At 42.3% G+C, this 24,516-nt stretch overlaps 1 protein-coding gene across 4 annotated transcripts in view; it reads left to right on the top strand.

The window, feature by feature from the left end:
- Positions 1 to 10,316: 10,316 nt before the first annotated feature.
- The window catches only part of RBM47 (RNA binding motif protein 47), a 161,818-nt gene continuing 147,618 nt past the window's right edge, over positions 10,317 to 24,516 (top strand). For 3 of the 4 annotated variants that reach the window (XM_047090590.1, XM_047090591.1, XM_047090588.1), the window contains exons 1-2: positions 10,317 to 10,409; positions 10,557 to 10,715. The gene's annotated coding sequence lies outside the window, so the exon portion shown is untranslated. Of the gene's footprint in view, positions 10,410 to 10,556; positions 10,716 to 11,091; positions 11,225 to 24,516 lie in introns of all 4 variants that reach the window. The other variant, XM_047090589.1, reaches the window with a different exon arrangement.

The raw sequence follows: 24,516 nt of genomic DNA, 5'->3' as shown, positions 1-24,516 counted from the left end.
AGCTCTACCAGAGCCATTCACTGTGCTTGTAGCAGGACTGTCTTGGGTCCCAAAGGCGCCAGATTATCTCTTGCATGCATTCAGGAAGTAGATCGGAAAGGCAGTGCTAACGTGGTGTTCTGGAGTATTTTGGAACTCCTTCCCTATAAATCCAGAGCTGGTCACAGAAGACGCTTCCTTCTAATCTTTGCTGCTCCATCAAGGCCTTGGTGGAACTTTGTCTAATTGTCACTTCCACGGAAGACATTTTGCCACAGTCCCAGTATCATCACAGGAGGCTGGACTTCCCCTCTGACTTTGGCCAACTAAGTGGTGTAGGCCCTGCTTTCTGCCTACATCTGACAGCAGTGGCTTCTGGTTGCCAACCAGAGAAAGAGGCTATCATTGTCATTCAACAGGAGGATAGTTTTCTGAAGTGGCTGTGTGACCTTTTCAGAAAATCCCCACGGAAAAGGGAAGTATCCTAATGGTAAACAAGAGGAAAACAGAAAGAATTCAGTAGCCAAAATCATTTCGGGAATGGCACTCTGCACCCAGTGATTCTGACCCAGATCTTAAGGTAGAGGAGAATTAATAGGATCCCACCATCACAGAATTCACAAAGAACCTCTAGAGGTCACATTCAGTCCATCCCCTTGCTGTAAGTATGACCAAAATACATTCATTAAAGGGCTGTACTTCAAACATTTTAGGAAAGAAAATTCTGTATCTTTTTCCACTAAGGATCCCAAAAATATTTTATGGGTAATAAGCCCTTCGAACAAGTAATAGAACCTATGACCTGAAAACTCATTTCATAGCTGAGGAAACTGAAGCAGAGCCAGTACTAAAACATTGTCCCTTGATTCCCAGTTTGGAAACTTCCTTCAATCCCTCATCAACTATTCCTTGAGTGCCTACTGTGAGGACCTCTACTCAGAGCTGGAAAACACAGCTCAACAAGATAGTTTCTACATCCCAAGGAGGGGATTGCCAATCTAATAAGAACAGAAATATTTGCATTTAATTAACCATAACTAAATGTCACAAATGTTAAAATAAAGACACGTTCAAATGCATCTTGAAGTCTTACCAGGGGTCTTTTTTTGTTTAAAAAAAAGTGGGTGCTAATATTTATAACAAATTGCTCAAGTTTCTACTTTCCAAACCTTGTGTCCATTAAGAAACATATTCACTTAGGCTCGCATTAATGACAATTGTGTAAATCCCTGAATTTTATTGTAAAAACAGAACACATATGTTCCCACCTCAAATTTGCAGTGTCATGCTGTTATTTTTCCAAAGAGTTCAAAGGAGCTGAGCTGAGGTCCATTTACATTTCTACTACCTACAATCTTGGAAATATGGCCACTGTGTTAAAGAGAATGGAATCAGGGGCGCCTGGGTGGCTCAGATGGATAAGACACTTACTCTCCATTTCGGCTCAGGTCATGATTTCACGGTTCGTGAGTTTGAGTCCTGCATCAGGCTCTGCACTGACAGCACGGAACCTATTTGGGATTCTCTCTCTCCTTCTTCCTCTGCCCCTCCCCTGCTCACATTCTCTCTCTCTCAAAATAAATAAACTTAAAAAAAAAAACCTATAATAAAAATAAATAAATAAATAAATAAATAATATATATATATAAATGGAATCAGCTGCTAAAAAAAATCTTACTACTTGTCCAGATTTGTTGTAAAAAAACCACAATGAAATACTTAATATGAATGGAGGAATAATATGGGTCACTATCTCATGGGCTGGTTGTCATTGCCAAAGTAATGGGTTGAGGTTAGAATGTGATTTCATCTGAGCAATACTGTGTCAATTAGGCCCCGAAAGAAAGATATTGGTAGACTGTATTGGTACTTACCATTCTAGAAAGAAAAAGTTTACTTGTCTTACCAAAGTTAAGAAAGGAGATATTGCCAAGAAGAGAGCTTTCTGAATAGTAAACCATAAGAGAGAAAATGCTGCTAGGGACAGACAGGTACGTGTATGAATTTCACTAACTCCACCATTGGTATTTTATATGACTCTTCATTCAAGAATTGAACTTGAAAAAAAAAAAAGAATTGAACTTGAAGGTGTGGGTTAGTGATGCATTGTAGTAAACATCCACTTAGGTTCTGAAATTAAATCTCCTTCCACTCCCCTATTAATGCAGTCAGTAATGACCTGGTTTCAACGTCTGCCCCGTAGCTGGATTCTGTGGAGCATCTGTTCTAGTCAGTTTGTGAGATGGCCCACTCTCCTACCTGCAGATCTCCAACTCTCCCCACAAATCCCTATTTTGATTGATGGCAACATGAAGCTAGAAACCTTGGAAGTTGTTGCTTCCTGTCTCCCTCTCACTGCCATCCACTCCCTTCTTCCTCACCACATTTAATAGGTCATCAGATTCTTTCAATTCTATTTACTCAACGTATCAGCAGGGTCAATGGCAGTCAAAACACTCTGGCTGTTTTAAGCAGAAAGGGATTTAATATATGCAATTAAGTGCTTACACAATTGTTGGAAGAGTAGGCACTCAGCTGGACCTTGAGGAAGGACTTCCACAGGAACACTGCAGAACTGACCTGCCAGGGAAGCTACTGCATGTGCCACAATCAGGAAGGTGGGGAATCAGAAGACCACCACGGGCACTGAGTTCAGGGACACACCAATTTTGTTGCAATGTGGGATCAGAAAGCTACCACTGCCATGTTTGCAACAGAGCCATGCTATGTCTGCTAGTTCCACACCAGCAAAAATAGTGCCTGTACCCTGTGCTGTGTGCTCTAGCTACAAAGCTAGAACAGCACCCTGGGATGTTGCCACAAGAACACTTCACATGTTTATGACTGTGCTTGCTATGAATTGTCCTCTTTGTCACTTTCACCTTTCAAATCTTGCACAAATGGATCTGTTTGTCAGACCTCACATTCCATTTGGAACTTTAACTGCAAATGAGTCTGGGAAATACAACTTTAGTTTCCTAGCCTCTCAGTACAGGAAGTCATATACTGGAAAGAGAGTGAAATGAGATAATCCACCGTATACACCACATCCAATATCTCTTGAACAACCATTGCCCTACGGACCTTGTCATCTCCTACCTGAACTATTGCAATTTTCTCATTACTAGTCTCTCTGTTTTCAAGTTGTCCCCCCTTCAATCCATCCTCTGTGGACATGGTGATCATGTCCATTTCCTGCTCAAAATCTTGTCACTCATAATAAAGGCCATTTTCCTGTTGAGTCTCTCTCTCTCTTTTTTTTTTAAAGATTTGCTTTTTTAAGTAATCTTTGCATTCAAATGGGACTTGAGCTCACAACCTTGAGATCAAGAGTCCCAGGCTCCACTGACTGAGCCAGCCAGGTGCCCCTCCTTTCCTTTCAAGTCTCTTAGCCATCTGGCCCCAACCCTCCTTGCCAGCTGTAACTCCTGCCACCTCACTGCACCTCCAGGCTTCCGTCACACCAGATGCTAAATGTTTTCACCACCCCTCCCCCGTCTTACCGTTGTTCATGAAGTTCCCCTTCATTTTCTTATTTTTAATTCAAATGTTACCATGTCTAGGAGGTTGCCCTTACTCTCCTCCTCCACACACAGAAATAATGGGTTCTTCCTGGTATTTTGCATACACCTGTATTGCCCTCCTCCCTTTGTATTTCATATAGTTATATACATATCTCTCTTTCCAGTGCAAGGGAGTGGACCATGTTTTTATTCATCTATGTGTCTCAGGTGCATGACTCTTGGTAGATGCTCAGTAAATACTCGTTGAACAAGTCTAAGTGAGACTGCCACTAACTCCCTGGGCTCACACATAGTAAGGCCATCAGCTGGTGCCCTTACCTGTTGCTATGAAATATTAGTTCCTTGAAGATAAGGACCATATCTCATTTATTATTCTATATTTAGCTGGACACACAGAACCTGACACATAGTAGATACTTGATAAATATTTGTTAGATAAAACAATGGATGGATGGTTGGACGAATAATTGTAACAGAATACTGATATGGGGCTGTTTCCAGCACCCCATTTGCAGTAACATATGGAATCTTCCAAACACTTCTAATGAGGTGAGCACTGATGAGGGGTATTAAGCCTCTGAACAGTCAAGTTGTTTGCCCACAGTCACAAAGTAAGTGGCAGAAACAGGATTCAGACTCAGGCATCAGGTTCCAGACCGTGTTCTTTTATTTATTTATTTATTTATTTATTTATTTATTTAGCACAAGAGCAGAGGAGGGTCAGAGAAAGAGGGAGAAAGAGAATCCCCAGCAGTCTCCACACTGTCAGGACAGAGCCTGATGTGGGACTTGATCTCACAAACTGTGAGATCATAACCTGAGCCAAAATCAAGAGTCGGACACTTAATTGATTGAGCCACACAGGCACCCTCAGACTATGTTCTTTTTTTTTTTTTAATTTTGCCTGACACGGGGCTCGACCTCAAGAAGCCATGAGATCATGACCTGAGTTGAAGTCAGATGCTTCCCTGACTGAACCACCCAGGCACACTCCCAGACTGTGTTCTTAATTACATGCTTATACTGGTGATGGGTGGATGAATGGATGGATATATAGGGGTATTCCAAGCAGAGAAACAATAGAAACAGAGGGAAGAATATTCATTTTATTTTTATGTGGCTTTTACGGTCAGTAAATTTAGCCACACCTGCAATTAATTCTGTCCCATAAAATACTCATCCCCTACAGTATATGTCAAATTAAAACTTTATATATATATGTATATATATGTATATATATGTGTATATATATAATTATAGTTATATATAGTGCATATATAACTACATATATATATATACACATTTATTTTTTTAAGTAGGCTTCATGCCCAATGTGGGGCTTGAACTCACAATCCTGACATCAAGAATTGCACGCTCTACCAACTAAGGCAGCCAGGCGTCCCTAATCATGTTTTTGAAAACTTCCTTGCATCCACTCTCTAATATGACCCTAAATCTCAGATTCTAGATGAGGTAAACCCTACCTCTTTTGACATACATCGACTTCTAAATATTGATGATAACCTTCAAATGTATATTCACATTTACCCATTCATTCAAGGAACGCTTCTTGAGCGCCTACCTTGTGCCAGGCACTGTCTTTAGGCTGGGACTACCACTACCAGAATGCACACACATAGAATATGATCATCATAGACATATATAGAATCTTTTGCGAGGCCATAGAATGTAATGGTGAGAGTCACAGGCTCTGCCGCTGTCTTGGATTGGGATTTCAGCAGGATCTCATACCTGTTTTGTGGGTTGGTCTCTTCATCTTTCATCTATGAAGTGGGCCTAACAACCGTCTTTATGTCATGGAGTTCTTGTGAGGATTAAATAGTTAATACATGGAAAGTGCTGGCAAATACGCTTGTAAGCACTTACTAACTGTTAGTAATTTTATGTTGACAATCTTTTCTGCTAAGTTATTGCTGAATGACTGAGCTTCTTGTGGGAGGCTGTTTCCCATGATAAAATAAAAAGAAGTCTAAAGGTCTCTGGTGGGGAATACGTCTTAAAGGGATATAAAGGAATTAACAGCATCTGTTGCCATAACAAAATCATGTCTTGGTCTCGAGTGGGCCTTTAAGGGCCTATAATTTACATCAGTGTTCCTTCCATCACAGCGGGCAGGTGGGGGTGGGGAAAACCTTCCGTCTAAGCAGGCGGCCCCGCTCTGGCAGAGCTATTTGTGCAGGAAGGACGAAGGTCAAGGGGCTCCTTGTATTGAAGGTCTTTCTCAAAATGAAGGATTTGGCTTCCAAGATTAATGTGCAGAGTGAACCCCTGCTATACTTAATTCCCTTTTTTGTGAACTCAGTACATTTTTAAAATTCAGTTAGGGGCCCTCCCGTAGTGTGGCATGGAAACCACGAAGCCAGATGCTCTTCTGACCGAGTTCTCAGTGGCCCTCTCTCATCCTTTGACCTACAAGCTGACGACTGTGCTCTACACTTAGTGGCTAGGCCAAATCATTTGCATTGAAGAGTGCCCAGGATCCAGTGTGGATTTGATATAAAAATCAAAGAAAAGACTCAACAGTCGTCTATGAGGTAGCCAGTGGCCACCACACGAGGCAAGGAGAGGGTAAGGAAACTGCAGGCATGAGAGATCTCTCCGGGTCGAGCTGCATGTTCTGGATCAAAAGAGGGTTTATTTTCTGAATAATTTCTGTTGGGTAAACTCTCAGCAGCCCATAGAAAGTTTGGATTCAGGTTGGTGACTTTATCCCATCCGGCAATAATTTTTCTGTTTCAGGTAAAATTAGGGGAAATGAAGGAAACAGAAAGTAAAACCATTGAGAAGATATTACCCTTTTTCATACTGTAAGAGGGTACCTAGAAGGTCAGCGCTTACAAGAAAGAGATAACAGAAGCTTCTCTCTCCCAAAAAGTTAATTCCTTACTACGACCTCACAATGGTCCCAAGGAATTGCTCTGTGAAGAAATAATAATAATAGCAATGACAGCAAAGACTTAAACAGCAATCACTACATGCTTATTCTAAGCTCTTTGCATTTATTTATTCCATGCATTATTTAGGCCTCACCTGTACTGTGTTAGTACAGTCTTCAGTCTTTAAGAAACACATATTGAGGGGCGCCTGGATAGCTCAGTTGGTTAAGTGTCCGACTCTTGATTTTGACTCAGGTCATGATCTCACAGTTTGCGAGATTGAGCCCCGCCTGGGGCTTTGTGGCTCACAGCCTGCTAGGGAGCCTGCTAGGGATTCTCTCTCTCTCTCTCTCTCTCTCTCCCACTCGCTTGCCCTCTCTCTCAAAATGAATAAACATAAAACAAAAGAAACACATATTGGAAACTGAAGAGTGTTGTTCAGCCCTGTGCTTTTATGTGTATGATCTCATGTAATCCTCAAGATGGCCCTATAGTTAGGTATTGCCATCAGCAGCAACCTGAGGCTTAGGGACACAAGTAACTTGCCCAGGAGCACATAACTGCCAGGACACAAACTTTGATCTCACAGACTTCAAGCCCAACCTGTTCATGTTGCTGCCCTTCGGTGTCTCACAGAATTGGAGTCTATAGGGTCAGCATATTTCACTTTCATAGGGCACAGATCTTTGATGGGATTCATTATGGGTTTCCATGCCTCCAAAATGGGAAGTGTCCAGGACCTCTGGTCAGAATCTCCTGGCCCTCTCCCCATAACTGTGAGCTAAAACCGTCTTCTGGAACTTCTTGATTCTGCTCCCTAACTGGGTATAAGAATAATTTAATCAGAATTCTAGTGGTAGGGAATAGTAAAAAGCAGTAAAAATCCTAACTGCTACTTGCTAGTAGCTTGAAACAACTCTTAAGAACCTCAGTTTCCTGGGGCGCCTGGGTGGCTCAGTCGGTTGGGCATCTGATTTCGGCTGAGGTCACGATCTTGCAGTTAGTGAGTTCGAGCCCCACGTGAGGCTCTGTGCTGAAAGTTCAGAGTCTGGAGCCTGCTTCAGATTGTGTGTGTGTGTGTGTGTGTGTGTGTGTGTGTGTGTGTCTGCCCTTCCCCTGCCCGGTCTCTGTCTTTGTCTCTCTCTCTCTCTCTCAAAAATAAACATTAAAAAAAGAAAAAAAAGACCCCCAGTTTCCTAATCTGAGCAATAGGGCAATACAAATGATTTGTACTTTACTCATACTAATCTCACGTGGTTGTGACAAAGATGGTAATGCATCACTGGAGGGGCAATGGGGATGAGTGGCTATTATTACACCTTCAGTTTGCCTCTGTTGACGAGGATGTCTTGAATAGTGTTATTTGATCTAAGATTTAAATACGGGAAGGAAGATTCTTGTGAGCTGTGAAGTAGTTTTTTGGGGGTACAAAAGGAAATGCCATTTTTTGAGTACCCTCCATGTGCCAGGAATTGTGCTGAGATTTCATTTCTCATTTAACTCTCAAAGAAATCTGGAGAGGTAGGTGCTGTTATTTTATAAATGAAGATACCGTGAAGCTCAGAGCAGTTAAGCAATTTGCCTAGCATCACATAGCTGAGATAAAACTGGGATTCGAACTCACAACTGTGGGATACCCAACTTTATGCTGTTTGTGCTCACTCTAGCACACTGCCTTATAGGCAGAAGGCAAAGAAGGAAGCAGAAAGCAAAGCACAGGGGTCTGCAAACTTAAAATGCCTTAAGATCATGGGATTTTCCTCAGAATTAAAAGAAGAAGAAGAAGAAGAAGAAGAAGAAGAAGAAGAAGAAGAACAGGCATCAAGGCTCAGCCACAAAGAAGAAATGATGAGAAAGCTGATATTTCTTTTGTTATGGCCTGCTGCTTAAAAAGTTAGTTTATTTTCACATTTCCTGGGGAGGACAGTGCAAAGGAGTTAGGAACAAATATTATAACCGCTTAATGGGTGGCACTGGGCACAACTGAGAAAGAAGCAGAAGTGCCTGGCTACATTTTAGAGAAAGTAATGGACTCAGAACTCCATAAGGACTTGCTTCCAGGGACTTGTGCCTCCTCAAGAGCCATCTTCTCTGACCCCAGCCCCAGTTCACCTGGAGCCCGTGATCTCTACACTTGCATACTCACTGGTATTCTTCCTGGTCTTAATCCCCAGGCTTTGGCCCAGTGTTTCCTATGGAAAATCCTGTTCTCAGGTGGAAAAATCAGTAAGCCTGAGAATATCCTCTCTTGAATCCTTTAACTCAAAGCATCCCTAACAGTGAAAGTTTCTTGAGACCACATTCCATATACTTCTGGAAAAGAAAAGAAAAAATCCAGGCTAATGTAGAGCTGGAGTTTTTATATTATCTTAAGGTTTTGGAGCCCTTGTTCATGCCTGGCCGCATCAACCCTTAGATACGGAAAGCGAACCCTGGAGTAGTCTCACTGCCTGCTGTTGATAGTTCATTCTCACCTGTATTGACAGGGAATAAACCTAAATCTAGAAAATGTTAAAAAAAAATTTGTTAATGTTTATTTATTTTTGAGAGAGAGAGAAAGAAGAGAGAGAAAGCGGGGGAAGGGCAGACAGCGACGGGGGAGACACAGAATCCGAAGCAGGCTCCAGGCTCTGAGCTGTCAGCACAGAGCCCGATGCAGGGCTTGAACCACAAACTGTGAGATCATGACCCGAGCCGAAGTCAGACGCTTAACCAACTGAGCCACACAGGCTCCCCTATGGCCCAGAAAATGTTTAATTGATCGGAGTTAAATCTTACCCCATAGGGAAGATAAAAATCCCAAAGGGATCTAAAATGTTTCAGAATTCTTTGCTGGTTTTTGGAATCATTTTTCCTAAAGGCGGCAAATGCTGCTTTTAGATTTAACTAGAACTGGGAACGAGTCCCCGCCTCACTAGGCAGTGAAACCTGGAACTAATTGACCTGAGTGTCTTCATCTGCAAAATGGGGATAAAGTAGCTCACAGGATTGATTTGTAAGATCAGATAAGATGAAGTGGGTGAAAGTGTTTGGTAAAGTACAAAGGGCCTCATGAATGTAAAAGGGATTGTGATTTCTTTCTTTCAAGGTGAAGCTAAGTGGAGGAAAAAGGGTGTCCTGTTGGCACTGATCACATTTTTTAGCCTCCAGTAATCCCCTTTTAATATTTATGAGGAGTTTAAAAATTATTTCCCCCTATTTCACAGTGTTTTTCAAATAGCAAAGACTATTATTTGGCCAGCAGCAGCTTCTAACTGAATAGGGTAAGTAACTTTCCCAGGGTCAGACAGCAAATCAAGGGCCTAAATTCAAATTAGAATGAAGCACACATCTAGGGTTGATTGCTGGTCCTGAGTTTTCTACTAGTGAACTTCACAGAATGCACAGGCCAATTTATCTCCATGTGTTTTGTCAATCTTGCAACTTTTAAGTGAGATGAAAATCAGTTGGACACTCCTTTACAGGAACTTTACTTTCCAATGTATGCAAGACTGTCTACAATGTAAACTGTGAGCAAAAATCTCATCACTGGAATCTTCCAGAAGCTGGGAGAAGTTTAAAAAAACCCTGCTCATGGCCCTACAGCTAGCGAATAGCAGGGCTGCGTCTAGAGCCAACTTCTAACTCTGATCATGCCCTTGAAAAAATCCATAGTACAAAAACTACTACCAGTACTACTGCTAACAGCTGCTAAATATGTGCCAGGCACTGTTCTAAGCTCTTCTATGTATTAACTCATTTAACCAGCAAAAAAAACCCCTTTTTTTGGACTAGTCTTCACTAAAATAGCCCAATGACAAACAGTCCTTTTTTTTTTTTTTTTTTTTTTTCTCAGTTGGTGACACTGCAACCCGAAATCACAACTCCGTTTTAGGTTCCTGGTGGTGCCTGCTTCCTCTTCTAGTTTGTTTAGTCACAGAATTCGATTCCTGTTGGCCGGTTACGCGCCTACAAACAGGCTTAGCGCTCTATTGAAATGCGTGAGGCTCCTTAACTCTTGTATAAACAGGTAATGCGAAGGGGTGGGGCACAGATTGCGGGTTTCTTTGGGATGGGGATGGGGTGGGGGTTAGAGCCAACTCCCCAGAGATCAGGCAAGGTTAAGGGAGGGCTTGGCTGCTGTTTTTAAATGCAGTGTTTTTTGTTCCCTTTCTAGAAACCAGCTGTAACTTTAGGTCAGAGCGCATTAAAATGAGCCACTTCTGAACGAGCAGCGCCCAGGCCCCAGGCCCTGCTGCGAAGGCCCCGGCAAAGGTCAGGGTTTCGTCCGCGTGACGTTCCTTCCTGCGCGCGTCCAAGCGGTGCTGTGCCTCAGGTAAGGACACTCTGGGAGGTCCCCCCCTTCCTTTAGGCCCGCCGCGGGGCTCGCTGTGATCCTACCTGGTTAAACGACTTTTTGTACCAGGGGGAAGAACGGGGGTGGGGTGGTACTGTTCGGCTCGTGATTCAGCTGCAGGTTCCTTATTCCTCAAACATGGTTCTGCTTGATTTCTCTGAACAACCCGAAGGGGGCCAGACGTCTGAGGACACATGTCCTCAGGTGGAGCAGGTGCCACTTGTGGGGCCGTTTCTGGGTGTCTGACTTGGATGTGACTTTTTGAGCGCGGGGAGAAATCTGTCTGGTGGAGTCCCCAAATCTCTCCCATCCAGGCAGGTTTTTTTTTTTTTTTTTTTTTTTTTTTAACCTTCAGCAAAGGTATCTGCGCTCCTAAAACAACAGGAATGTTGCACTGGCCTTTAGCCAGCGGTGGCTCAGCGAGCAGGATAAAATTTCAGTGCAGATTTACGGGAAGTTGCCGGTGTCGGGAGTAAAAATCTGGTTTGGTGAGTTTAAGGGAAGGGAGTAGACGAGAGACAACCTTGCTACTGTGAGGCGAATGGCCTCGGCTGGGGGAGGGCTGCGGGAGGAGGGAGGAGGGAACAGGGAAGAGCTCCGAGAGCAGACACGGAGCGCTCCCCGTGCGCAGCGCCGGACGCAGCCGGGCTCTCGGGGCCACTCGTCTCCCCCGGGTGCGGACCCGGCGCCGCTCGGCCAGTGGAATCGCCGCGCTTTCAAGTTCTCTCGCTCCCGCCAGGAATTTAGCCCCCGAGAGCTGCCTTCTGGTTATCGCTCCTGCTTCCCACTTTGGAATGTGCAGTTTGGGACAGTGAGAAGCCGGGGCTTAGGGAGTTGTCCTCGTTGAGAGTTTCTCTCCGCAGGTTTCCAAGGTTAAGAAATTCTGACAAACTGGAATTCCCAGAGTCTGGGAGTTGAGCCTAAAACGATCTGTTGCTTTAAGCGGCGCAGTGGGGAGTAGCTGGACACTCCTTATTTTGGTTTTACATTAAAAAGAGGGAGGCCGAGAAGATGTTGTAGGTTACTTCCTAGCTGTGTAAATTGCTACCGGGCTGTGAATGGTGTTAATTTCTGAAGTGGGCGACTCCAAATACATAACAAAGGTAAGGTGGTTTTTTGGCAATCCTTCTAAACTACCTTCCCTTAATCTTACATTTGGGTCCCAATTTTGAATTTTTTTCCCCTTTTTCTTCTCTCTTCAGCCCTGATCTCTCTCATTGTACCACTCTCCCTTCAACCCTGGTATATGTAGTGGGAAAGAAATGGTTTATAAAAAGATTTTAAAAGTGCCACCTTCAGGAAAAGCAGAAAATCCTATACAGCCCCATCATGTTTCCTCTGATGGAACCTTTGATGAAGCCTTTTTCATACAAGAAACTTTTTTTTTTTTTTTTCATCCTTGAAAACACACTATTGGGCCATCCAGTGGCACAGGTGACTTTTAGAATCTGATTCTTAACTTGCGATTGAGGAAATATTCATGACAGGCATCTATCTCATTGAAGTGTTAAGGTTGGGGGGCGGGGATGGGGGGAATGCCTTCCTGCAGTAGTTTACCTCCAAAGGTAGCACTGAGTGGAGGCTTAGTTGTTTAAAGTTACAAATTCATTCTGCGTAAAAGTGTAGGGCTGATGAATTATGACAGCTGACAAATCACCAGTCACCGGATATTTAGGAAATCAGTTAGAATAAATGACGTGGAATTTTGCAAATAAATGATTCATTTTTTAATTAGTTAAGAATCCATCCATTCTTGGGTACTGTCCCAAGGCATTTGAGGATGTGGCTTCTTTCCTGAGGCTTATCAAAATGATAGAAAGATAGTGTCTTCAAGGTACTTACAGGCCATACTGGTTTGTACGGAAAAATCAAGCAATTTCTTTCTGGTGGCATCTGAATGACTCACTCCGTTGTCTTTAGCAGGAATGCAGATTAGAAATGTTTCTTTCAAAGTTCTTTAAAAGTTTTAATGCTGGAGTCACACACATTTTTCAGGGGAGAGAAAGCAAAGGGTTGGCCACACAAACATGAAGAAGTTGCCGCAGTTTTAAGCACAACTGCACTTAGATCAAGAGTGTTTGAGAACTGCAGGTGCCGATTCTGAAAGGTGAAAGGTTGTCAGTGGCGTAAAACACAATCTCTAGACAAGGCAGTGAGATAGCACTTTGTAGGAATTTGTGTTGCCATTAATTTAAACAATAATCTTTGTCAGACTGATGATCTGAAATCTTAGAGGGAAACAAAACCAACTCAGTCTGAAAGGGAAACAGGAGGAGGAAAAGAAATGGGGATTTTTGTATCCTTTCTTACCTACCTTATCCTTCATTCACCCTGTTCTGATACGCATACCGTTGGCCTCTTTGTCTTAATAACTGCGTACCGAGAGAAGGAGGAATCAGAAATTTCACAAAAGTCTAGCTTCATTATTAATGTTCAGTATTTGTTAAGTGAAGAAATAACCTGACAAAAACAAAGCGTAGTTAGCCTAACTGTCATACTTTACCTGACGAGGCTACTCTTAAATTCATCTGTTCGAGGGTCTTTTTGAACGTATGCTGAAAATAATCAAATTTTGAGGATATTTTGGCTTCCTCTTGGTTACTGAGTTTTCTGAAGCTTGTAGGATTGAAAGTCTGGCACCGTCATTATATTCCAATCTCTATAGTTTTAATAGTCAACATATTTGTTTTTGATTCCCACCTGCGCTTGCTGCTCTAGGTTAAATTTTGAAAGGATTCCACCCAAAACAGTTGGTGACACTGAAGATAGACTCAAGATAGAAAGCAACAAAACTGTGCTTCTGGACACATGTCCTAGATACTTGCTCTAACTAATGTTTAAGACTACTCACATTTTTTTCACCTCACATGATAAGAACATTTAGATTAGACTGTTCTCTTTGGTTTATTAGTAATGGAACTTGCTCTAGGTAATCTAAACAAAGATTAGAAGGTTAAAGTAGAAGAAATCATTATTATTATTTTTTTTACAAAATACCTTTGCTTTCCAAACCCTACTCTTGATCTGAAGATTAAAAGTAAATCATGTCCCAAATGATTGAGTTTTGGCTGCTATAGGAAAGTATTTGCTTGTTTCAGACAGGATTCCGCCTCTGCATTTCTAGTGCCTTCTGATTGTTTAGGAATAGGCAGAGGAATAGATGTAGGGGTGCTGGTAGGAGGACAGAGATCTTATAACTGGACTGGGGTTCAAGTGAAATTGTGATCAGGTTTTCCCAGAGGATGCATAATTCTAGGAAAAAACTCACTCTGAAGAGGGCTTAAGTCTGGGATTCATTAGATTTAGGAAAAGGATATATTTTGCCTGAATCTAGAATTTGTGTGCTAAACATTAAAGTTACGGTGAAGACATGAATGCAGCTTAAAAAATGGTTGTTAGGAGGGGCACCTGGGTGGCTCAGTCGGTTAAGCGTCCAACTTCAGCTCCGATCATGATTTCACAGTCTGTGGGTTCCAGCCCTGCGTCAGGCTCTGTGCTGACAGCTCAGAGCCTGGACCCTCCTTGGGATTCTGTGTTTCCCTCTCTCTCTGCCTCTCCCCTGCTCATGCTCTATCTCTCAAAAATAAATAAACATTAAAAAAATTAAAAAAAAAAAGTGGTTGTCAGGGGCTCCTGGATGCCTCAGTAGGTTAAGTGTCTGACACTTGATTTTGGCTCAGGTCATGATCCCAGGGTCATGGGATTGAGCCCCGTGTCAGCACTGAGCGTGGAGCCTGCTTGGGATTCTCTCTCCCTCCCTTTGTCCCCCTCCCCCATGCACTCTCTTTCTCTCTCTAAAGTAAAAATACATAAATAAATAATAAAAAAAAGTGGTTGTCAGAATAATTCCAAGTTAAAAGTTATATTGGGACGTTTCAACCACTGGCCTGATGAAGACATGTATTTCACCTCTTAGGCGCAGTTTCTGTGTCTTATGATGGTGTCGATTTTCTGGTTTGGTGTTGTAAGAGGTATGTGTTAGTCCAAACAACCACCCGCTCAGAGTAATGGCTTCAAAGAACAACTGAAAAAGGATTTTCAAGAAGGGCAACGCAGGAATGACTTGGGTTATGAGGTGGGAGGCCTTTAAAGGTAAACATTTTTTTTTTTTTAATTTTTTTTTTCAATGTTTATTTATTTTTGGGACAGAGCGAGACAGCGCATGAACGGGGGAGGGGCAGAGAGAGAGGGAGACAGAATTGGAAACAGGCTCCAGGCTCTGAGCCATCAGCCCAGAGCCCGACGCGGGCCTCGAACTCACGGACCGTGAGATCGTGACCTGGCTGAAGTCGGACGCTTAACCGACTGCGCCACCCAGGCGCCCCGAGGTGGGAGGCCTTTAGATCCTCCAGAAAAGAACTGTCGTGGAAATGGCAATAAGTAATTGTTCAGCTGGATCCTCAGGTTGTGGGAAACATCTCAGGTTAGAGGGATTTAGGGGGAAATGGCACCCTGCCACTTTTTGTGTGTGGTCTGAATCATCTTGTCAGTAAAACTCTCCTCAAGTGGTCTGCACTTGATTTCTGATGGTTTCTGCTTCTCTTGTAGTTGCCTCTCCCTCTATTCTGTCAGCATCTGCATGGGGAAGAGGGGAGGGACAAGATGTTCTCCCCTTGAAGTCAGTGTGCCCCTTCTTTTCAGAGACTTTGTATATTTTGCCCTGAAAAAGGTGAGGGAGGAATTTTCCAGTAGAAGGAGAAAGATGTCTGGTGGAGGAAATGGCCAAGAAACAGGTGAGTTCCAATACTGTTAGTAACGTAGAACTCACCAGAAAGCTCACATGGAGATTTATCAATGCCCTCAAACTATTGCAGGGGAACTGGCAACTGTAGGGATTTGAGGCTCATCCCCACCCCCTTTTGTAATTCAAATGTTCCTTGCACACTGCAATAGATGCCTAGTTTGAAAGGGTTCAAGATATCATCCCTGGGTAGGACCATAAGTCAACTGATTACAAAAGGAAGACTCTCAACTGTGTTCCACTCTTCCTCTACTTTCTGTGGTGGTTTAAGACTCCTGATTTTTTAGCCTCCTGAAAAAAAAATCACAGTTCAGTTGATGGAACTTATGTATATAATATGAGCATTCTGTTTTGTTGTTGTGAATATCCCGTTGTTGTCATCAGAGGAACTTAATTTATGTAAAATGATTTGTAGGTATGTTTAGACATACGTGTACAGTTTATATGTTTGTAAAATACAAAACATTAGGTAAACTGACACTCACTATTCCAGAAATGATTGACTGTAGTCTATAGTTGCTCTCTTGGTAAGCTCTGTCATGTTTAAGAGTGGAGTCGTTTTAGAAATCAAAAGTACAATCTCTACCTTTCTGAAGGCTATTTAAGAAAGATGATGTCACGAGAAGGCAAAGTGCTAGTGTAACCCTGAAAACCCTTTGTGATTTGGGGAAAATGTCAATCCTTTGGCCTCAGCAGATTCCTGGTAGTGCAATATATATATATTTTATTTATAAGTCACAGCCATTCACATTAATCAAGAAAATAAGCTCCAAGTCTCCTCAAATCATGATATTTGTCTTTGGGGATACTGTAGTTTTGTGGTTCTTAGGAACATGGTGGCCCAGTGCCCAGATCATGGGAGGTGCTCGGTGGGTATACGTTGAGTGAAAGAGGAGTTTCTGATTTTTTAGCCTCTGGATTGTGCTTTGCTTTGGCTAATAGTCAATTTTGCTCATATTCCTTGAGTTTCCACCATGCGGGGAGAAAGACAATTTGATCCCAGAAGCTATGGATAATCCACAGGTGGGTGAGCAAGAGTTAACTCCATGTGCCAATGGGCAGTGGGTGGGGAACAATGAATGTGGTGCATTGTGCACTGAAACAGGAACAGGATGCCTCTACCTGACCAAGGAAATGCCAACCTGTGAGAATTATAAGAAAAATATTTACCTTTCAGAGCACTGAGACCTGGCTCAATCATTTTTGTGACGCATTTCACATCATGCCAAAAGAAAAAAAAAAAAGTAATAAAACAAAGGAGATTTTTTTTTTTCCAGGTGCTACTTCTCTTAGATCAGTTGATTGCCATTCTGAAAATGTATATTTGGGCCTTTCAAGATCAAGTCAAATATTCATGTTTCTAAAAGTAGGGATCCATGTCAATGGCGATAACAGCACCACGAGTTTTGAAAAGACAGCTTAACTAATATTTGTTGTCATTTATTTTTAAAAATAATAACATGGTCCTCAAAGCCCTTGCCAAGATTAGGCCCATCTTCTCAGTAGCCTTCCCAAGACAAAGTTGCCTTTGTGTAACTGGAACTGGGAGGATTTGGTGGCACAGAAAACTCAATGGGGCACTGCAACTTATTATTAACAGAAAATTCAGTGGCCTGGTGTGCGTGTGTGTGTGTGTGTGTGTGTGTGTTTATCAGCTGATATCTCTGATCCGTTTCTCCATGCAGATGATCTCACTGTTTTAGACTTCCCAGGCGAGCATGTAGTGCGCGGGAATTTAGTGCGCAGGAGTTTAGTTAGATTATAGAAGGGAAAAGCTGCAGCATGCTGGTGCAGAGCGGAGCTCGCCTCTGTGGGTGGACTAGTTTGATCTCAGGGTAGTCAGCAAGATTTTGGTCACACGTGGAGAGAAAGAAAAGGTGGTTAGCCAGAGTGAAAATGACAGTTTGGGGGAAAGGAATGACTACTGTGCCTAATTCAACCTTCTTGACAGAGTGGCTAAAAGCATGGACTGCCTTGGTTCAAATCCTGGCTGTGCCACTTATGAACCGGGGGACGTTAGGCAGGTTACCTAAAAAAAACACAAAAAACACAAAACAAAACTGTCCATGATTCAACATCCCCAACTGTTGTTGTTATAGGATTACTCTGCAGGGTTGTTATAAGGATTAAATAAATTAATAAAGGATTAAATAAATTAATTACTGTATGAGCAGAGGTTAGAACAGCGCCAGGCGCATGGTCAATATACTACGGTCCGTAGTCAAAGTGATATGTACATGTGTCATGTTTGGGTGCATTTGTGTTTGACTTCTTATCTCATGACCCTACTCCATGTAAGAGTTTTCTTTCATGACCTCTTGCTGGTTGGATCCAGGATTCTCTTCCTAACCTCACTGTTTGGCTTTGATCAAGTGACCATTGCCATTGTAGATAGGCACTTTTTGGCTAAGTTTCTTTTGGTTTTTGTGTCTTAGTTGTGTGGAGAAAATGTTACTTAGAATCACCAAGGTACACTTTTTTTTTTCCCCTCTCTCTTTTGGTAAGCTATAAGATGTTGATTAGGAACAAAAGGGATAATACTGTTATATCTGTTGGTGAGAGACTGCCGAGTGCCCTGCTGAAAACTGAATATAGGTTCTTAGAGATGGCTAATGCAAAATAGGAATATTCTGTGTAAAAAAAAAAAAAAACCCTTAAGTACATCAAACTTAAATAATTCCTGTTGCAACTTTTGTTGGTTAGTATTAATTCATTATAATCATAATATATACTCTGGGACTTTCTTAGAATTGCCATAATGCCTTATCTGCCTTACAAGGCATTTTATATCATTTCTTACTTTTGTGCATTCACTATTTTCTCTACCAAACCCAAATTAAGTTCCTTGGAGATAGGATTTGTGTCTGAATAATGTCTGTATACCTCGATGTCTCTAGTTTATAGTTGAGAGCCCAATAAATAAGAATTTCTTTGCCCAAATATATTACCATCTAAAATAATGGCATTTCTGCATTCCATGGGTATGTATTATACATTTTTTTTTAAGGTAAGCTCTAGGCCCAGTGTGGGGCTTGAACTCACGACCCTGAGATCAAGAGCTGCATGGTCTACCAACTGAGCTAGCAAGACACCCCTGTATTATACACATTTATTTGAGTAACTTCTTTTTTTTTTCCCCACAAATTTGCCAAAAATTGTTACATAGAGGAAATATGATGGAGCTGTAGTGAACTCAGGCAGGGCTGAGCAAGAACAGAAGCCCCATCCACAGCCCAGCCTCCTTTTTTTTTTTTTTTTTTAAGTTTTTAAATTTATTTTGAGAGAGAGAGAGAGAGACAGAATCCCAGGCAGGCTCCATGCTGTTAGCGCAGAGCCCCACACGGGGCTCGAACCCACAAACCCTGAGATCATGACCTGAGCTGAGATCAAAAGTGACACTGAAGCGACTGAGCCACCCAAGTGCCCCTCACAGCCCAGCCTCTGAAAGCATGGCAGGATGGGAGAGGCCAGGGGTAGGCAGGGGGTGAAGTTTTACAGTGCATTGTTTAAAGTTTATACCTCTTTTTTCCCCTCTTGCTCTTTTTTTTTCAACGTTTATTTATTTTTTTTGGGACAGAGAGAGACAGAGCATGAACAGGGGAGGGGCAGAGAGAGAGGGAGACACAGAATCGGAAACAGGCTCCAGGCTCCGAGCCATCAGCCCAGAGCCTGACGCGGGGCTCGAACTCACGGACCACGAGATGGTGACCTGGCTGAAGTCGGACGCTTAACCGACTGCGCCACCCAGGCGCCCCTCCCTCTTGCTCTTTAATTAACATCCTTTAAAAAGCTCAGACTTGTTACTAGGTAACTCTGAAAAAAAGGGAAAAAATGCATTTTCTTAAAATTAGGAGGAATTTATTAATCATCGTTAGGAAAAAGCACATTTTCCCCAAATTAGAGAACGTGAACAAAGAGATCCGAGAGAGGAAATAATGTCAGGTGAACACACATCTGTGAACCACAAAGGTATGGTTTTGTCAGTGGGCTGGTGCTATACTCTTGGCTAAGGAAAAGTGGTGAGGAAGGAGGACAGATGATCCCCAAGTGTTGAGAGATTGCCTCTAGTGAAAATCCTATTTGCAGAGCAAAGGGAATCCAGTAACAAGTAAACTCTTCCCACTTGGTGCAAACAATAGTTTGGCTCAGGGACCTCCTTTGCTCTTTGCCCTTCATTGTGGGTTCCGGGATCTCCTTCAAGTTATATGTAGATTTGCCAGTGAGTAAACAGAAACTACCAGCTCAGATGGTACTAATGAGCCCTGGGATTTGTGCCTTACATTTGCATTTGCTCTGCCTGCATAGACAGCACTCTCAGTGCGGACACCAAGCCTGGGAAGGCAGGGATCTTGGAATATTTTCCCAGCACCCTTCCCAGAGTGGAACCTAGGGGTCATTCCCCTAGTAATTTGTCATGGGTCTTGCCCTTTTCTTTCTTTCTTTCTTTCTTTCTTTCTTTCTTTCTTTCTTTCTTTCTTTCTTTCTTTCTTTCTTTCTTTCTATTTTTGAGAGAGAGAGAGCGCGCACGTGAACGAGTGGAGGAGGGGCAGAGAGAGAGAGGTAGACACAGAATCCAAACCAAGCTCCAGGCTCTGAGCTGTCAGACGCAGGCCTTGAACCCATGAACCATGAAATCGACCTGAGCTGAAGTTGGACGCTTAACCAACTGAGCCACCCAGGCATCCCTCGATTGAACCTTTTTCCACCGACTAGAACTAGTCAATGAACTAGTCATTGGAACTGCAGAATCTGCTTTTCTGTTCTCCTTGTTCTCACCTTTGCCCTCACCCATACACTGTTCTTGACACATTGCCTAGAAGGATTATTTTAAAATAGAAGTCAGATCATGTCAGTCTCCTGCTGAGATGTCCCTGTCCATCTCACTTAAAAGCCAGTGAGGCACTATACCTCTTTACCTCTGTAATTTCATCTCCTATCACTCTTCCTTACTCTGTTTTAGTCACAGTTTCATGCCTCAGGGCCTTTGCACTGGCTGCTCCCTCTCCCTGAACCATTTTCCCCAAATATCTGCATGACTCACTTTTTCACCTTCTTCAGCTCTTTGTTCTTCCTCCTTTTATCTAAAAAAGCACTTCCTCCTTCCTGTTGGCACTCTCTATCTCCGTACCCTGCTCTATTTTTTTATTTGGTACTTTTTAGTTCATTGTCTCTTCCCCACTACAGTGTCTGTTTCATTTATTGATGTATCCCAGGTACCTTAGAGTGGAGTCTGCCACAGAGTAGGTGCTCAGTAAATATTTGTTGAATGAATGAATAAAACACACAGGCTTCTACACAGCACAAGTATGACAGCAAGTGTAGTATAACTTGAGTTAGAGTTCTACTCAAGATACAACCATGAATACATCTTTCTGAATAAACATGAATTTTCTCCCAGATTTCCCCTGTGAAGCTGCCATATTTTCTGTGGTTTCATTCTATTCTGTGTCACCAGGAGCATTTGATGGAGGCTGATGACTAAGTAAAGAGCAAGGCAAGGCTGAGTGTGGGGATGGCGCAATCATTTCACCGTTTCCAAATCAAAGCCTCGTCTTTGGCAATCTTTTTGTGATTTCCATCTAATTCTTACAGCCCTGTTTTGAACCAGTCTTGTGAATTGCATGCCCTACAGATAATTACACTTGTCTAACTCATGTTGCTATGCTGTTTATTGCTTTTTCTATTGTCATTTAATTATAATGAATGATTGTTCTGAAAGTAACTGTCAAGTTTGTTGTTTTTTAACTGTCTCTTTTGACCTTTGAAATTTTGCCAAATGCCAATTGCCGCTACAGGATTCCATCTAGATTTTTCTTGGTTGCAGAGCTTGCAAAGGTACTTTGCCTTGACATGGCCTGCAACAAGAGTGGTAGTGTCATTGTTTGCGTCTTTGATATTTCCCCAGAACCTTTGCACAAAACCTCGGTCTTGCCTTTTACTGAGTGGCATAACAACTCTCTGACCTGTTGTACTTGTTTGCTGGCCCCAGCTTCACTGTCTCCTTTTGCACGGTGACCTTGGTTTGGCAAAACTGCATTTCTTGGTCCTTGGTGGTACAGCTCCCTCTGTGTGTCCTCATGCCTTTTTTAGAGCTATACTTGGACCAGAAAGAGCTTATCCCATGGCTGATAGAATCCTGTGGCTACTAGGCTTGGAAACATTAGAACTGGCCCTTGAAGGTGAGTACACCCTCCAGCAAGGTTCTTCGCATTAAAGAAACAAAACAAAACAATAGTATATAAATTCTGCTGAAGGTACGTGAAGATCCTGGATTTAGTTGCTTTTGACTGGTGTTGATCCTGGCTTGTGGCTGAGTTAGAATTATTTGGATTTTTTTCACTTCCAAGTTGATTTGGAAGCACTCATCACAATTGATAGTGACTGGGCAATTTGTTGAGTGATTGCAAAAAACTAAATACACCTAATAAACAGCTAATAATTATAGTACTTTCTGAAAGTCATTTTTTATTTACTATATGTACTGAATGGGACATTAAAAATGAACAGCACATAAATGTTACATTAGACTTAATCTTAACAATGGCCTACGTAGACAGAGCTGCTGGTCATTATTTATGAGTTAGAAAAATTTATCAAAATATAGACCTAGTAAGTAGGTACACTTGAAAAAAAAGATGAATATGAATTAAACTGGTTTAAACCAGGCAATTTTTCTTTTCTTTTCCTTTCTTTTCTTTTTCTTTCTTTCTTTCTTTCTTTCTTTCTTTCTTTCTTTCTTTCTTTAATATAATTTATTGTCAAGTTGGCTAACATACAGTGTATACAGTGTGCTCGTGGTTTTGGGGTAGATTCCCGTGATTCATCACTTACATAGAACACCCAGTGCTCATCCCAACAAATGCCCTCCTCAATGCCCATCACCCATTTTCTGCTCTCCCCTGCTCCCCAACCCCCCCATCAACCCTCAGTTTTTTCTCTGTATTTAAGAGTCTCTGAATCGTTTGCCTCCCTCCCTCTCTGTTTGTAAACTATTTTTTCCCCTTCCCTTCCCCCATGGAAAGACCAATTTTTCTTATGTAGACACAGACTCAGCTATTATTTATTGAGTAGCTGCTATGTGCCAGACACGGGATATCAGGTATGCTGTGGAGAATAATAGTCCTCTGCCCTCTTAGGGCTTTCTTTGGGCATGGAGATGGGATTCAGTACTCCGAAGGAATTGCCAGGAACTATAAAGATGATAGGTGGGATTCTCCTAGCCGGGTGGTTCAAAAGAAGGCTCCTCCGGGGAGGTAGATGCTGGAAGGCGTCTGACGGACAGGAAGATCCTTGCTGGATGGAGTAGCGTTTATGAAAGTCCTAAGGTTGCTTCAGAAAGCTTGGCATGTCGGGGTCATAAAGAAGGCCGATGTTGCTGCAGTGGTGCAGTGAAGGGCAGGGGATCATGAGGTAGTTTGGGGGTTACTGAGACCTGGAGTATGTAGGCCCTTCAAGACCATGGGAAAAGAGTTTGCGCTTTGTTACTCTTGAGCCCAGTGGGAAGCCGTGAAAGACAATTTGCTAGTTAAAAGATAACTGGCAGCTGGGAGAAGACTGGATTGAAGGGAGGCAAGAAAGGTTGGCCCTGGAGGTGGAGGGAAGCGGGTTGACTGCCTGCGATTCTTCTGTGCCTGTTCCTGCCCTTTCGAAGTCTGTGTTCGGCAGTGGCAGGAGTTCACCAACTGGCGGAAATAGCAGTATTTGGTGATGGCCTGGATGTAGGGGTGAGGGAAGGAATGAGGATTCTGGCGTGAATTCCCAGGTCGATGAGGAGACTGAGGGAGAGCAGGTTTGAGGGGGGCAGAGAGAATCAAGCATTCTGGTTTGGGCATGTTTACTGAGACGCCTGTTAAACCCGCCCAGGGAGATGTTGAAAGTTTCCCTTTGTATCGGATGCCGCCAGCAAAGCAGGAGGCACCTCTTCTAGGCAACTGTTTTGCATTTTACTAGTTCTCTCCTTCTCACTATGGCCAGATTTGCAGATACAGGTTAGGTGTATGACCTGTATTTATATATTACAAATGACAGAATATTATTTTGCAGATACAGGTTAGGTGTATGACCTTTATTTATATATTACAAATGACAAAATAATATTCTAACACTGAGTATCTATTGTGTATGGAAAACTGGTGGAGGGATGGATTAACATTAAAAAATCTAGGGGTGCCTGGCTGGCTGTGTTGGTAGAGCCAACAAATCGTGGGTTGTGAGTTCGAGCCCCATGTTGAGTATAGAGATTACTTAAAAAAAATCTTTAAAAAACATTAAAAATTCTTAAGTATAGTTTCAGCTATCAAAAATCTTCTAATTCAAATTAATCCTATATGTATTTAATATTTCAATATTGAATATACGTTTGACATTTGCTTTATATATTTAACATTATATGTTAATATATAATAAATATAAATGCCGATATAATTGAATATGACATACTTAATATAGAAAATATTTTTTTTTTTAATTTTTTTTTTTCAACGTTTATTTATTTTTGGGACAGAGAGAGACAGCGCATGAACGGGGGAGGGGCAGAGAGAGAGGGAGACACAGAATCGGAAACAGGCTCCAGGCTCCGAGCCATCCGCCCAGAGCCTGACTCGGGGCTCGAACTCACGGACCGCGAGATCGTGACCTGGCTGAAGTCGGACGCTTAACCGACTGCGCCACCCAGGCGCCCCTATATAGAAAAGATATTTAATGTGCATTATGTACTAGTCTATATTTAATAACATTTAATATTGAAAGCTAAGTGCAAATCGTGCATGAACAAAGAGCTCATCCCATATTATAGAAGATAAAAATATTACAGGATGTAACTGGATTTCCTTGTGAGTTACAACCATTTAGGGGCATGCAAATTCGTGCTCTAAATGTCAACACATAAAAATGGATCCATTAAAAAAATGGATCCTCTCTCTCTCTCTCTCTCTCTCAAAAATGAAATAAAAACGTTTAAAAAAAAGGGGGTGGCGCCCCTGGGTGGCTCAGTTGGTTAAGGGTCCGACTTCAGCTCAGGTCACAATCACACGGTTTGTG

Source organism: Lynx rufus, unplaced genomic scaffold, assembly GCF_022079265.1.
Source record: "Lynx rufus isolate CCGP_SWC_20201006 ecotype Redwood Valley unplaced genomic scaffold, mLynRuf1.p SCAF_3, whole genome shotgun sequence".
Taxonomy (NCBI): Eukaryota; Metazoa; Chordata; class Mammalia; order Carnivora; family Felidae; genus Lynx; species Lynx rufus.
The sequence above is the reverse complement of the archived record's forward strand: the minus strand, read 5'-3'. Positions and strand labels throughout refer to the sequence as shown.